Here is a 13,864-nt window from a genome sequence, read left to right as displayed (position 1 = left end):
TTCCCCCACCCTACCAACATCATAAATTGTGTAACTTTCAAGAGCTTTCTCAACTCTCTCAGTGGCCTTCTCTCCAGAGGAAAGAATCTCGTAGATAGAAAACTCTTTCACATCTGCTATAACCCACAGGTAGCCAAGGTCACCAGGGTGGAGCCTGTGTGAGGGACATGCCATGGCTTTGGCCTCCCAGCTCCTTCTGCACAGCCTTTGGTCTCATTCCCTCATAGGTGGGCATTTAGGAAAACGCCTTCCTCTGCTGGGCTTTGCATATCGTGTCAGAGGTGGGCAGAGGACAGCTGTCAATCAAGCAATGGTTTGCCTACAGATCCTTGAAGGCTCATGGGTAGGAGAGAGGTGGCATCATTCAATCACTCAGGACATAGTTCAGAGATCTCCCTAAAGAATAATGAAAGCAACAAACTCTTCCCTCACCTCTTCACACTAAAGCTCATCTGTGGGCAAACCCCAACAGTCTATAGATTCCGGGTAAAAAAACCTTCTCTGTAGGGCAGTATTAGGGCAGGCCTCCAGGTGGGATCTACCATGAATGCCATATCCAGCCTGGAGGGGTACGGCGCCCCCTGCTCCAGGATTACCATGCGGGGCAGGGAGGGACTTCTATAAAATTTGTTACAGACGGACTTCCTGTGATGTGAGAGCTGATGGAGTAAATGATCTAAATCTTTTTCTAATACTCAGATTTCCTGTTTCTAGCAAACTTCCTCTAATGGTCCTAACAGGTGGCCAATAGCTAAGCCACTGAAATGAATTTTGATTCCTCAAAAAGTTAAACACAGAATTGTCACATGACTGAGCAATTCCACTCCTGAGTGTATACCCAAAAGAACTGAAAACAAATACTTGTACACAAATTCAAATGTGTTCTTAGCAGCACAAGAGTACTCACCAAAGGGGAAACAACCCAAATGTTCATCAGCAGATGAATGGGTACACAAAACGCATAAACCATGCAATGGAACGCTATTCAGCCGTGGTGGTGAGGGGGGGAAGGAGGGAGCAGCAACACAGCAACACAGACTACAGCATCCAACCAGGCACAGAAAGCCACGCAGGGAATGGTTTCATTGATGTAGATTACCCAGGATACTTGAATCCACAGAGGCAGAGAGCACGTGAGAGGTTGTCAGAAGCTGGGGAGAGGGTCAAATGAGGGGTGACTGCTTAATGGGTACAGGGTCTGCATTGAGGAATGAGCAAAGTATTAAAGCTACACATTGTGGATGTGCTAACTGTCACTGAATTGTACACCTTAAAATGGTTAATTCACCTCAATTTTAAAAACACAAATAAAACCAATACCACATAAATAGGCTCTATGCTGCCCTGGGTACCTCAGCTGCCTGGCAGATAAGGGGGCCCTATCATTCTGTACTCAGAAGCAGGCATACCCAACACACCACTATTGCCTGGATTTGGAAACTTAAAACAAAGCAAAACAACATCGACAAAAACACCAGCCACCCTAAAAAGGCTCTTCGGCCTGTGAATACCCAACCTCCAGGCTGGAAACAGGAGACAGGTAGATATAAAACAACCACTTGCAAGTCACAAGGTCAAGCAATTTAGGCTTGAAAACTCCTTGGGAGCTCAAACAGAGGTGAGAGAAGGATTTTTGCATTAACTAGAAATGAGGCAAAGGAATTCACTCTAGACCAATTACGATACACACAACCTTGAGAAGATACGATAGTATTTGCAGGTCTCCAACTCAGTCATTTTATTTAGGCAGATTCAGCAATCAGCTTGGTCAGAACTGTCACCCCAACACCCACCTCTGTTCCTTTAAGCAAAGCTTCTTTCCCTTTTTAAATCAAGAATGCATCACATTTTTAAAATGTAAATAATTTCATGATCCATCTCATGATAAAGCTGGTGACTTTCTCATTTTGTCACTCATTTCAAGACCCCCTCAAAATACTGCTGCCTTAGATGTGCTGCAGGGAAGCAGCCATTCACCAGGTAGAGATTTCCCCTCCCCTCCAGCTGGTTTCCTGGAATACTTATTTCTTCCTTGGCTGAACTGTCCTTTGAGTAGAGCGGAGGGCCCCGTTGAAGAGATGCACGGCAGACTCACACACAGCCCACCTCTCATAGGCATATAGTTGGGTTCTGCTGGAAGAGGACCCAGCAGAGGGAGGGATGTGTACACCAAGTGGCAATACTGACTCAAGGGCTCTTGTCAAAACAGCTGCTCTTGGTGGGGTCTAAAATTAGAGAGCAACAAGAAACAATTCATCCTTGGAGCTAACTTGTAAGACAGAATTTCCACTCCTTAAGAGGCATGAGGAGTTTTTACTTCTCCTCAAACACTAAACCTTCAGGAGCCAAGAAAATCAAAAAGGAAATAGTTATTAAGAGCCAATTCGGGGTATGACACTCAAGGCACAAAATATGATACATATGAATACCCCTCTCTGTCCTCTTGGAATCTATAATTCTTTGAGGTGGAGAAGACATGTATATTAAAAAGATAGATCCATTTTGTAAAAACAACTCTCAGGTGAAAAGAGATTGTTCTGAAGTTGGTGGATGAGGACAGTCCTCTAATTCATCACCTCCCATTCCTTCCAGTGTAGTGGGAAAAGCCAGTCTTAAAAGCAGCACAGGCCCAACACGATGGCTCATGCCTATAATCTCAGCACTTTGAGAGGCTGAGGCAGGAGGATCATTTGAGGCTAGGAATTCAAAACTAGCCTGGGCAACAGCAAGACCTCAGTCTCTACAAAATATATAATAAAAAAATTAGCTGGGGTGGCAATGCACACCTGTAGACCCCATACTCGGGAGACTAAGACAGGAGGATTGCTCCAGCACAGGGGTTTGAGGTTGCAGTGAGCTAAGCTGATGCCATGGCACGCTAGCCTGGGCAACAAAGCTAGACCCTGCCTTAAAAAAAAAAAAAGGCAGAAAACTCTGATTTCAAACACCATCCTCACCCTGTACAGGTTTATGTGGCCATGGTAGGATACTAAAACTTTCCAAATCTCACTTTCCATACGTAAAAAATGGATGTCATGCCACCTATTTTTCAGAGTGGTTGTTTTTATATATAACATTTCATGCTCTATCTTTTATACATTTAATATACATTAATAGACCACAGAAGATATACATTGCATAACAGCTGCAATAAAATTGCCATGTGGCATAAAAATTGATCAATAATTTGTAAAAATGGCTATAAATTAGAGCCCGAGAATGCTGCATATACTATCCCAATCCTTCCAACAACTCTGTTAGTCATTATATAAATGAAATCTAGTTTTATGAACATTCCATTTCCTAAGGCAAACAAATCTTTGCAATTGTGAAGTTTATAAATCTCTGAATTTTCCAAGGCCAGATAGAAGCTATAAAGAAGCATCATAGCAGGTGTGGTCACTGTCATCTGTGCCCCACTTAGCACTTGCCAAGGAGCATCCAAAATCCAGGGCTCTTCAACACCCGATGGTCAGGTGGCCTACATCAGTGCGTTTGAGTTTTGTATTGGGCCTGAAGTATACCTCTCCTCCTCCTCTTCCCCTCTTCTGAGTTCTTTATGGCATCCTATTTATTAGACGATCATTTCCCTTAGGGCAGTGTTTCTCAAGGTGGGTGTGTGTGTGAGACAGACAGAGAAAGACAGCAAGATAGCGATTTTACTCCCAGGAGACATTTGGCTATGTCTGGAGACATACTGAGGTGGCACAGTGTGCCCGTGTATGACTGGGTGGGGTGTATTGTTAGGCTAGTGGCATCCAGTGCATAGAGGCCACAAGATACTAAGTCTCCTACAATGCCCAGGACAGACCCCAAACCCACAACAAGGAACTCTCCCACCTAAATGTCAACAGTGCAGAGGTGCATTGAGAAATCTTGCCCCGGGGCAGAGAGGGAATCTTAGATTTCTTCGCAGCTACAGCACATGCTCCAAGATGGCCAGTGACTGGCTCCAGGTGACCTTACAACAGCAGCCCAGCTTCATCAAGTTCAGGCTTGCGTGTCTAGTGAGAGCAGTACTGGGGGGAAAGAAGAGTTTCCATCAAGCTCACTCTCAGAGCCGCCCCAAAGACGCCTCCCCGAGACTAAGCAATACAGTCCCAGGTGAGGAGACAAGTCAGCGCCTCATCTTCCCCAGGAAGTTCTCACTTGGCTCTTTACTATTTGAATGGAGGGGCTCTTTCTGGGCCAGCCCTGGGCTTGCAGGGCAAAGCTCACACAGGATGACCACCCCCAGGTCCGGCCCAACGCCAGCCCTGCACACCCCAATCCTTCTCAATCCTCCCCCGTACAGAAACTTTGTCCAGGCAACTTTTTTGAGCTGACTCTCTCATCTCCAAGTGAACCCTTCTCTCTCCAGATGAAACCCAAGTATGCTTGGCAGTCCACCACTGACACACTTACGCTTGGCAACCGTTGCAGAAACACCAACTCCATGGCCCTATTAGGTAGCCCAGAGCAGGGGCTCTGCTCACTGTCTATAGGTGAGGAAAGGAAGGCTCAGGACAGAGTTCCTCAAAGTGACACAGCTGAGTGGAGGAAGCAGGGCTGCACACTGTGCTACTGCCTCTCCGTTCAGCCTTCAGGTCCAGCACTTTCCTGTGAAGCAACTGCAGGGAAGACCCCTGAGATCATCTGCTACTCAGGCCGCAGGGAGCGGGACCTGTGAGATGGGCTGGCCTTACTGACACAGGCAGGATGAAATGTGGGTCGGCCCATATTTGGCTGCCAAAGCTGAGCACAGGGCAGGAGAAGCACAAAGCCTGGGGATCCCTCAGGTGCTGTGGGAAAGAGGGGACAGCCTGCGATGAGGACGCTCCCAGGAGAAGAGCTACTCCAGGGGAGCAGGAGGAGGCCTGGCAGCAGGCGTGGAGGTCCTAGATTGCTTCACTCTTTCATGAAACATTGACTGAGCACTTCTGGGCAAATGCTGCAGGAACAGAACAAACAAGGCAGATAAGATCCCATCATTCCAGAACTTAGATTCTAGAAGGAGAGATACATGATGAGTAAACACAAAAAAGAGAGATGTGTTAAGTGCCAGAAGAGAAATAAACAGAGAGCTGCAACACAAAAACACGGGGTTGTGGGGAGGCGGGATTTGGATAAAAGAGGAGGGGAATGCTCAAGGAAAGGGTGACATTTAAGCTGAGACCTGAAAGCCAGAAAAGAAACCAGCTGTGTGGAGTGGAGAGGGTGTGGGGCGTGGGGATGGGGGCAGCTTCCCAGTCCAGGCAGCAGGCAAGTGCCAGGAACCTAAGGGTGTGTGTGAGAAGTGGCCTGAAGGTCACCATGGCAAACCAGCCAGCTGATGGTGAGAGGGAGGATCACAGTGGTCAGGGCCGCTTGTGCAAGGCCTTGACTTTTGTCAAAGAGCAACAGGAAAGCAGCGCTGGAAAGTTTTATGCAGTGGAGACATTTCTGTTTTGAAATAGTGTTTGCTACAGCGAGAAAAATGGTCTAGAGAAGAGCAATGGCAGGGTGTGGCAGTCAGGGTCTGTGCAGGCTGGGCGAAGGTACTTTGCACGGGGTGCCGGCATGCACCTGCGCAGAAAGAGACACGTTCAAGATGAATGCAGAGGTAGAGAGGACAGGACCTGCTGATGGATGCTTGGTGGGGCGAGAGGGAAGAGTGAAGGCCGTTGGCTGTGTTTCTGAATTAAGTCAATTACCGAGTGATACCATTTCCCAAGACAGGGAAATCCAGAAAAGAAACAGATTTAGGGGGAAGTCAGGCTCTGTATTTCAACTCCTTAAACCAACCCCAGCCTCACAAACACCTTCATTGTTAGCCTTTTCATTATTGATAAATATTTATTGACTAAATACAACTTCAAGCCTACTAAGGTTTCATTTTGTAAGAAATCGAAGGCAGGGAAAGTGGAAAAGATAGCAACGCAGTGGGCATGATTTGATTGCATTTGAGGGCTGTTTAAAGGTAATAAGTATATAAATATATAGATGCCAGTTACAAGAGGACTTGTGCTTTCAACTTCATCCTTTCCTCTCTTTATTCCTTTCATAATGAATTTTTTTTAAAAAAAGGAAAAAAGAGGAGCTTCTGGAGTCAGGCTTTGTGTCTCCAAACCACCCTCTGAAAATGCACTGTATATCTCCTACCAGAAGCTGCTGTGATCTCTTTGGAGTACCAAAGGGAACGGAGTTGGGTGGGGAAAGGACACAAGCCGGTCCAGTTACACAGACAGCGGTACGCGGGGTGCCTGAGCAAGTCCAGGCGGCTCCCATGGGGGTCCTCCTCTAGTGCACTCAGATTCCAATCTGCCTTTTCTTCTGCCCTTCTCAGTTGCATTTTTCTGCACTGGCACCCTTGCTGTGGAAGCAAGTTAAAGTCAGATGGTGAGTGTCTTTGTTCATATCTGGCTCCAAGCTGCCTTGCTTTTGCGTCATTCAACCAGATGTGCTCAGTCATCCATCACCTCCTCCAGGAAGCCTTCCCTGACCAACCCAGGCTGTTAACATCTCTTTTTCTGTTTGTTTCTTTGTTTTGTTTTGAGACAAGGTCCTGCTCTGCTTGGGGGCTGGAGTGCAGTGGAGTCATCATAGCTCACTGCAACCTCAAACTCCTGGGCTCAAGTGATCTTCCTGGGCCTCAGCCTCCTGAGCACCTGGGACTATAGGCATGTGCCACTATCCTAGGCTAATTTTTCTGTTTTTGGAATGGATAGAGTCTCACTCTTCTTCAGGCTGGTCTCCAACTCCTGGCTTCCAGTGAGCCTCCTGCCTCAGCCTCCCAAACTGCTAGGATTACATGTGTGAGACACTGCGCCTGCCCCAAACTCCTTTTCTAGTCCTCATTGTTGGGGCTCAGAAAACAATACCCCAATATGAAGCCTTCAGAAGCAGCTCTTTCTAACCTTCTGGCCCCTTATTCTCCCCCGAGGCTAGTCACCGAAACTAGAAATCCTTCTTCCCTAAAGCAGTTCTTAGAAATTAGAACCCCTTTTTCCCCAAGCCAGCCACAAAACCTAAAAGTACTACTCCAGCTACCCTCCTCCCCACCCCAACTTTCTGTGTAAAAACTAGCTGTAAAGAAGTGATCTGACCTACCGTATTTGACCCATTCCAGAAAGGGTCCATATCCAGGAGGAAGGAATGATCCACAGAAAGGTCAAGAAGAATCTAAACAGACCGGGCTTGCTGGGTTCCCCCAGTCACACTACTAGCATCAGACATATGCTTTTTCCAATCACATTACTATATAGCTGCCTATACTCTGTTAAACCAAAGCAAAAAAATGAATGTTCCCCTGTATCTTTGGGTTTTCATTCTGAAGGCTCTTGTGTCATGTAAAACTATGGTCAAATAAATACATATGCCTTTTCTCCTATTAGTCTGCCCTCTGTCAGTTGATTTTCAGCAAATCTTCAGGGGGTGAAAGGACAGAGTCTCACTTTATCACCCTGAGTAGAGTGCCGTGGTGTTATGGCTCACAGCAACCTCAAACTCTTAGGCTCGAGAGATCCTTTTCCCTCAGCCTCCCAAATAGCTGGGACTCTAGGTGCCTGCCACAATGCCTGGCTATTTTTTAGAGACAAACTCTCGCTCTGGCCCAGGGTGGTCTTGAACCTGTGAGCTCATGCAATCCATCCGTCTTGGCCTCCCAAGTGCTAGAATTACAGGTGTGAGCCATTGCACCAGGCCCATAAGCATATCTTGATCATAATACTTTTCTCACTGTATTGTGATATTTTGGAATATATGTTTCCCCATTACATTGGGAGCTTAGAATGGACATCTATTATGGCTTCTGATTACTCAATACCTTTTGACACTCTTCCTGTTTGTAGAACATCTTATCTTATGATTCCACACATCTTCAAGAGAGAAGCCAGAAACTCACTTTCCCAGGTTCCCTTGCACCTAGGGTGCAGGCATGTGATCGGAGCTCAGCCAATCAGAGGCGAGAGGCATGAAACAGTAGCTATCTCAAGGCAAAGGTAGCTTACAGACACCTGAATTTCAGACAATGGCAGCAGAGGATATTAAAGTAGCATTTTGTGCTTGGTATCATGATGCCCATGCACCACAAAGAGCAGAAGGGTCTCCAATGCAGTGGTGCATTGCCTGGCTTGGCTGTTCTTCCATGCCAGTCCTGCCTCTGCTGGAGCTTCGTTCATACATGGCTTCTCTGCTTAAACCAGTTAGAATGGACTGTGGGGGTCACAGTCAAAGTTCTTAACTGGTAACTAAGATCCTGGAGGCAGGGGCAGCATCTCATTCATTTCTCTATTGCTAGCATCCAGCTAAGTGTCATGCATACTGAGGCCACTCAATCGATTCTGCTGAATAAATGGACAGAGAAGGTGGACTTTAAATGACCAGCGTCCCAAGTCCTCTTTCTCTCCATGATCACACAGAAGTATTATTTGTCCCCTTTGTCTTATGACTAATCAGAGGGGACACACAGGGATGCTGTTCCTCGTAATGACTCTCAAACTCCGTTCTTTCAGAATATTGGTAACATTTCCATTGCTAAAACTGAATAGCGGCTCGGCGCCTATAGCTCAACCGGCTAAGGCGCCAGCCACGTACACCTAAGGTGGCGGGTTCGAATCCCCAGCCCAGACCCGCCAAACAACAATGACGGCTGCAACCAAAAAAATAGCTGGGCGTTGTGGCAGGCGCCTGTGGTCCTAGCTACTTGGGAGGCGGAGGCAGGAGACTCGCTTGAGCCCAGGAGTTGGAGGTTGCTGTGAGCTGTAATGCCACGGCACTCTACCCAGGGGGACAGCTTGAGGCTCTGTCTCAAAAAAAAAAAAAAAAAAATTGAATAGCAGCGAGTTTTCCCAGATACACAGACAGGATTTATTTAGGACAAGGAACTATGTCAGTTTTAAGTTTTTGCTCAGAAACCTTTAAAAACCTCTGGCACCTGCTTCTGTTTTGTCAGCAAGTGCCATGGATGCAAACCTAATCGAGCAAGTAAGCGAGGGCTGCAGCGAAACCCTCCACACGGCCAGCCTGCTTAGTTCAACACTTTTCTCCTTCCCAGTGCCCATTCTGTTCACTGAGATTTCAGCCTGCACACTTCACACAGCTTCCTATTTTCTGCTAGAAAAGTTGTCCCTGGTTCATATAATGGAACCCAACGATTCAGCACTTTATTAAATGGACACCTCTGTCTCACAAATTCATGGCCACCTGAACATTTTGGAGAACGGTTCTAAGTCCTTCCCACCACCCTGCTATCCTTCTAAGCTGAATTGAAGCCCCCTCCTCCAAATTCCTCTGTTGAAGGTCCAACCCTGAGTATCTCAGAATGTGACTTACATTTGGAGACAGGGCCTTTCAAGAGGTCATCAAATTAAAATGAGGCTGTTAGGATGGGTGCTCATCCAACCTAATCTGTGTCTTCATAAGAGGGAGGGATTAGTACACAGAGAAAGGCCAGGGCTGTGTGTGCACAGAGGAAGGACCATGTGAAGACACAGTAGGAAGGTGGCCATCTGCGAGGCTAAGAGACAGACTCAGAGAAACCAAATGTGCCAACACTTAGATCTTGGATTTCCAGCCTCTAGAACTATGAGAAAAAAAAATTCTGTTATTTAAGCCATGCGGTCTATGGTACTCTGTCACGGTAGCCCAGGGAGACAAAGATGCTTCCTTTTAGACCTCCTATCCTTGAACTGGAGGCTATGACACAATGGAACCTGGATAGGAGCTTGTGCTGCCAAACCTTCTTCCCCCAGGCCTGTCTCCCCTAGGCCCGTCTCCCCCAGGCCCATCTCCCGCAGGCCTGTCTCCCCCAGGTCCGTCTCCCTCAGACCTATCTCCCTCAGACCCATCTCAGCCAGGCCCGTCTCACCCAGGCCCGTCTCCCCCAGGCCCCTCTCCCCCAGGCCCGTCTCCCCCAGCCCGACTTTCTCCCCCAGACACACCTCCCCCAGGCCCGTCTGTCTCCCCCAGCCCCATCTCCCCCAGACCCACCCCACTGAGAAAATGGAAGAACAAATCATGCCTGCTCTGGGGCGCACACCCAGACATCCTCCATGCCTCAGCAGACTCCCCACTCGCTGTCCCAATTAGGGAGTCACTCCTTTACACACACATCATGTCCTCCTTCCTGTGATCTTTTACAGCACCAACACAGCAGCAAGAGTGACCTTTAAGTTTCATTAGTGTAACTGACTTGTAGGAAGGAGCTGACAGCGCAGTCAGCTGCACCAGACCCTTGGGAAGGGAGAGACGTGCCAAGAGGAGGTGGGCGGGGCTGAGACAAACAGCCTACCTCAAAACGGTCCCCAGCTTTGTGCTGGCTCCATGCCCTTCCAGAGACATGGTTTCTAGGGACAATGGAGCACCTAAGAAGGGGCTCTCTGGGTAGCTAAGCCCCTGGGAAAGCTGCCGTACGCTGCCAGGCGCCCCTCCTATACTGCTCCCCTCCCCGAAGCCCACCAGTGGCTGGTGACAGCTCCTGTGAGTTAGCACTCAGGGCTCTGCTGTAACAGGACAGCAGGGCTGGGGCATCCCACCCTAACCAGGCCTCCAGGAGGGTGTGTGGAGCACAGCCACATGGTGTCTCTCTGCAGTCAGTGAAGACCGAGGAGGGACAGACTAGGCGACAGTTACAGAAGGTAGAATGAGGTAAACTTGATGGCTGGGGCGTTTAGGGGTACAGCGGCAGAGACAGCATGGTGAAGAGCCAGGGTCACTTGAATTCTGGCTTAAATGGCCAGGTAAACCACAGGCCATTCTCTGGTAACAGGGACTCTGGGAGGAGGAGGTTAGGAGATGACTGTAGCTTTCACATGTATTATGGCAGTGGTTACAATGTGACAAATACATCTGTGCATCTGTCCCTCAGACTAGACCGTATCCTCCCTGAGTGCAGAGACAGCAAGTTAGGCCAATCTGCATGTTCCAATGGCGTTTGGAGCATCATTCAGCACTCATGTAAGAAACATCAGTCAAGGGCCTACCCTGTGTCCTGGGCTAGCTCTGTGCTGCCCTCGGTCTCTAACTGCAGAGGCCAAACACAGCCGGCACGCAATGCACACTGTCTCTTCAGTACTTATTTTATTGTATTGTATTTTTTTGTTTGTTTTGAGACAGAGTTATGGTCTGTCATCCAGGCTGGTGTGCAGTGGTGCAATTATAGTTCACTGTAACCATCAATTCCTGAGCTAAGCAGTCCTCCAGCCTTGGCCTCCCAAGTACCTGGGATCACAGCCACACACTGACAATAACAAATACCACTAACCAGGCTTGTTTTGCATTTTTATTTTATCGGTAGAGATGAGGTTTCACTATGTTGCTCAGGCTGGTCTCCAATTCCTGGCCTCTAGTGATACTCCCACTTGGCCTCCTCAAGTGCTTGTGAACCACACTGCCCCCAGCCTTCGGTACATTTCTGAAGTATGGTATATTAACTTCTTTCTTTTCTTTTCTTTTTTTGTTTCCTTTCCTTTCCCATTCTTTTCTTTTCTTTTTGTGTGTGTGTAACACAGCCTCACTCCATTGCCCAGGCTAGAGTACCATGGCATCATAGCTCACAGCAACGTCAAACTCCTGGGTTCAAGGATCTTCTTGCCTCAGTCTCTCAAGTAGTTGGGACTACAGGTGCCTACCACAATTCCCAGCTAATTTTTTTAGTAGAGATGGGGTCTCGCTCGCTCAGGCCAGTCTTGAACTCCTCAGCTCAAGCAATCCCCTCACTTTGGCCTCCTGCACTGCTAGGGTTATAGGCATGAGCCACCATGGCCAGCCTTTTGGTCTGATTCTCTGTATTCTTGATGTTCTAGCATCTTGGGTCTTGCTAACTGGGGACAGACCACCCCTCCCAGGGCTAGCCAGTTCTTAGGGATAGCAAACCACTTCCCTTCAGCACACCTTGCATATACAAATCAATCAATCAAGAGGCCATACCCATTAGCTACCTCTCACACAGAGCCTTCTGCCCTAATCAAGCCAGGGCCAGGTGCTAAGCAACCAGGACGAGCCCCTAAGCCCTAGAGGCCATAGCAGTTATTCAAACTAGACAATCCTAAAGCTGCTGACCCCACCTCGTCCATTCTTTCTCTTGAAAACCACCATCAGGACATCTCCCCACACCTTTGCCTGGCTTTTCGTCTGCCTCCTGAGACCATGGGGCTTCCCCATGTGGCTCTGGGCTGTGTCTCCTGTCTCTAAGGGCCTGTGAGTATAAGCTTCCTACTTTATGACACCCATTTCCACCTCTGTCTTATCATACCTGATTAAAACAAATCCTGGGTACCATTTAAAACAGATGGCTACATGTGAATAAGCACTTAGTAATTGTAAATTACCAACTGGTTCCTTCCAGCAATGCAAAGTACATCTTCTTCCAAAGAGAGAAAAGAGGTGTGAGTTCTATTTATCATTATGCTAAAAATGAATGGAAGTGAGAGAGGAAGCTGGTTTGGGGAGAAGATGGGCCAAATTCATACCCAGGTAGTCCCCAGTCTAATGTGAGATCCTGGGTTTGGGGCAAGAATGATGAGCAGAGAAATAGGAGAAGGAGCCTCCTGACATGCCCCACAGAGCCCCGCACGGCTGGGATAAAGCAGGACAATGTAGCCAACACTTACTTCATCAGTCAAGAATCTTCCTGTTCATACCTGTAATCCTAGTACTTGGGAGGCTGAGGTGGGTGGATTGCCTGAACTCATGGATTCGAGACCAGCCTGAGCCAGAGGGAGACACTACCTGTAAAAAAAATAGCCGGGCATCATGGCAGGTGCCTGTGCCATAGTAGGTCCCAGCTACTTGGGAGGCTGAGGAAAGACGATCACTTGAACCCAAGAGTTTGAGGTTGCTGTGAGCTAAGATGTCACGGCACTCTACCAAGGGGGCCAAGTGAGACTCTGTCTCAAAAACAAACAAACAAAAAGGACTCTTCCTGTTCAGATAGGACTTTATGAAAACCATGCAAACCAACAAAGGAGATGAAGGAAGCGCCCCTTTAAAAATGTCTTATTCCTGACATCAGAAGCTCCCATCAATCCAGAGAGGAGGCCATCAGCACATAAAGCATGTGGCCCATGTCTGGTATCAAACGAGCACTCAACAAATTATACTCACTGCTGTTGTTCACAGCGATTGGTGAAGCAGACTATGATGAAGTGGCTTTTCAAGGGAACAACTTTCGGATGACCGATTATCAAAAAGTCAATAAGCTAAAAGAGTAGAATTGGAAGTTTCCAAACACAAAGCAAAGATAAATGCTTGAGGTGATGGATACCCCAATTAAACTGATTTGATCATTACACATTTTAAGCCTGTACTGAAACATCACACATATCATGGAAGTATATATAACTATTATGTACCCATAATGATTAAAAATAAAAAAACTTTTAAAGAGGAGAAAAACATCAATTAAGTGAAATTCATGCAACATTATAGCTGCACTGCTTGTAATTTCATCTTCTTTTGATTATTCTGAATACGCTTTAAGATGTCATCCAGCTGACTGGATTCATTCCATTCATTTATTGCCTCTGTATCTTAATGACCATAAAATATATCTTGATTTATTTGGTTCCTGGATGTGGATAAGGGGACAAAGTGGGTGGCCCACAGAATCACTGGACCAGGAAGAAGTGTGACATACCCATGGGGCATCCAAAAACCTATGAACCTTCCCAGGTTATGTCAGCCATGAGTATTTATCACCAGGGAAGAACCAACTTAATCTTGAAGAAATCCTATAAAGCCCTCCGCTAAAGACCTGAGAAGAAGGGGCTTGGCGCCTGTGGCTCAAGCGGCTAAGGTGCCACCCACATACACCTAAGGTGGCGGGTTCGAATCCCTAGCCTGGACCCGCCAAACAACAATGATGGTTGCAACCAAAAAATGGCCAGGCGTTGTGGCGGGCGCCTGT

Source organism: Otolemur garnettii, unplaced genomic scaffold, assembly GCF_000181295.1.
Source record: "Otolemur garnettii isolate 467f Iridium unplaced genomic scaffold, OtoGar3 scaffold00063, whole genome shotgun sequence".
Lineage (NCBI taxonomy): Eukaryota > Metazoa > Chordata > Mammalia > Primates > Galagidae > Otolemur > Otolemur garnettii.
This window is presented reverse-complemented; position numbering follows the sequence as displayed.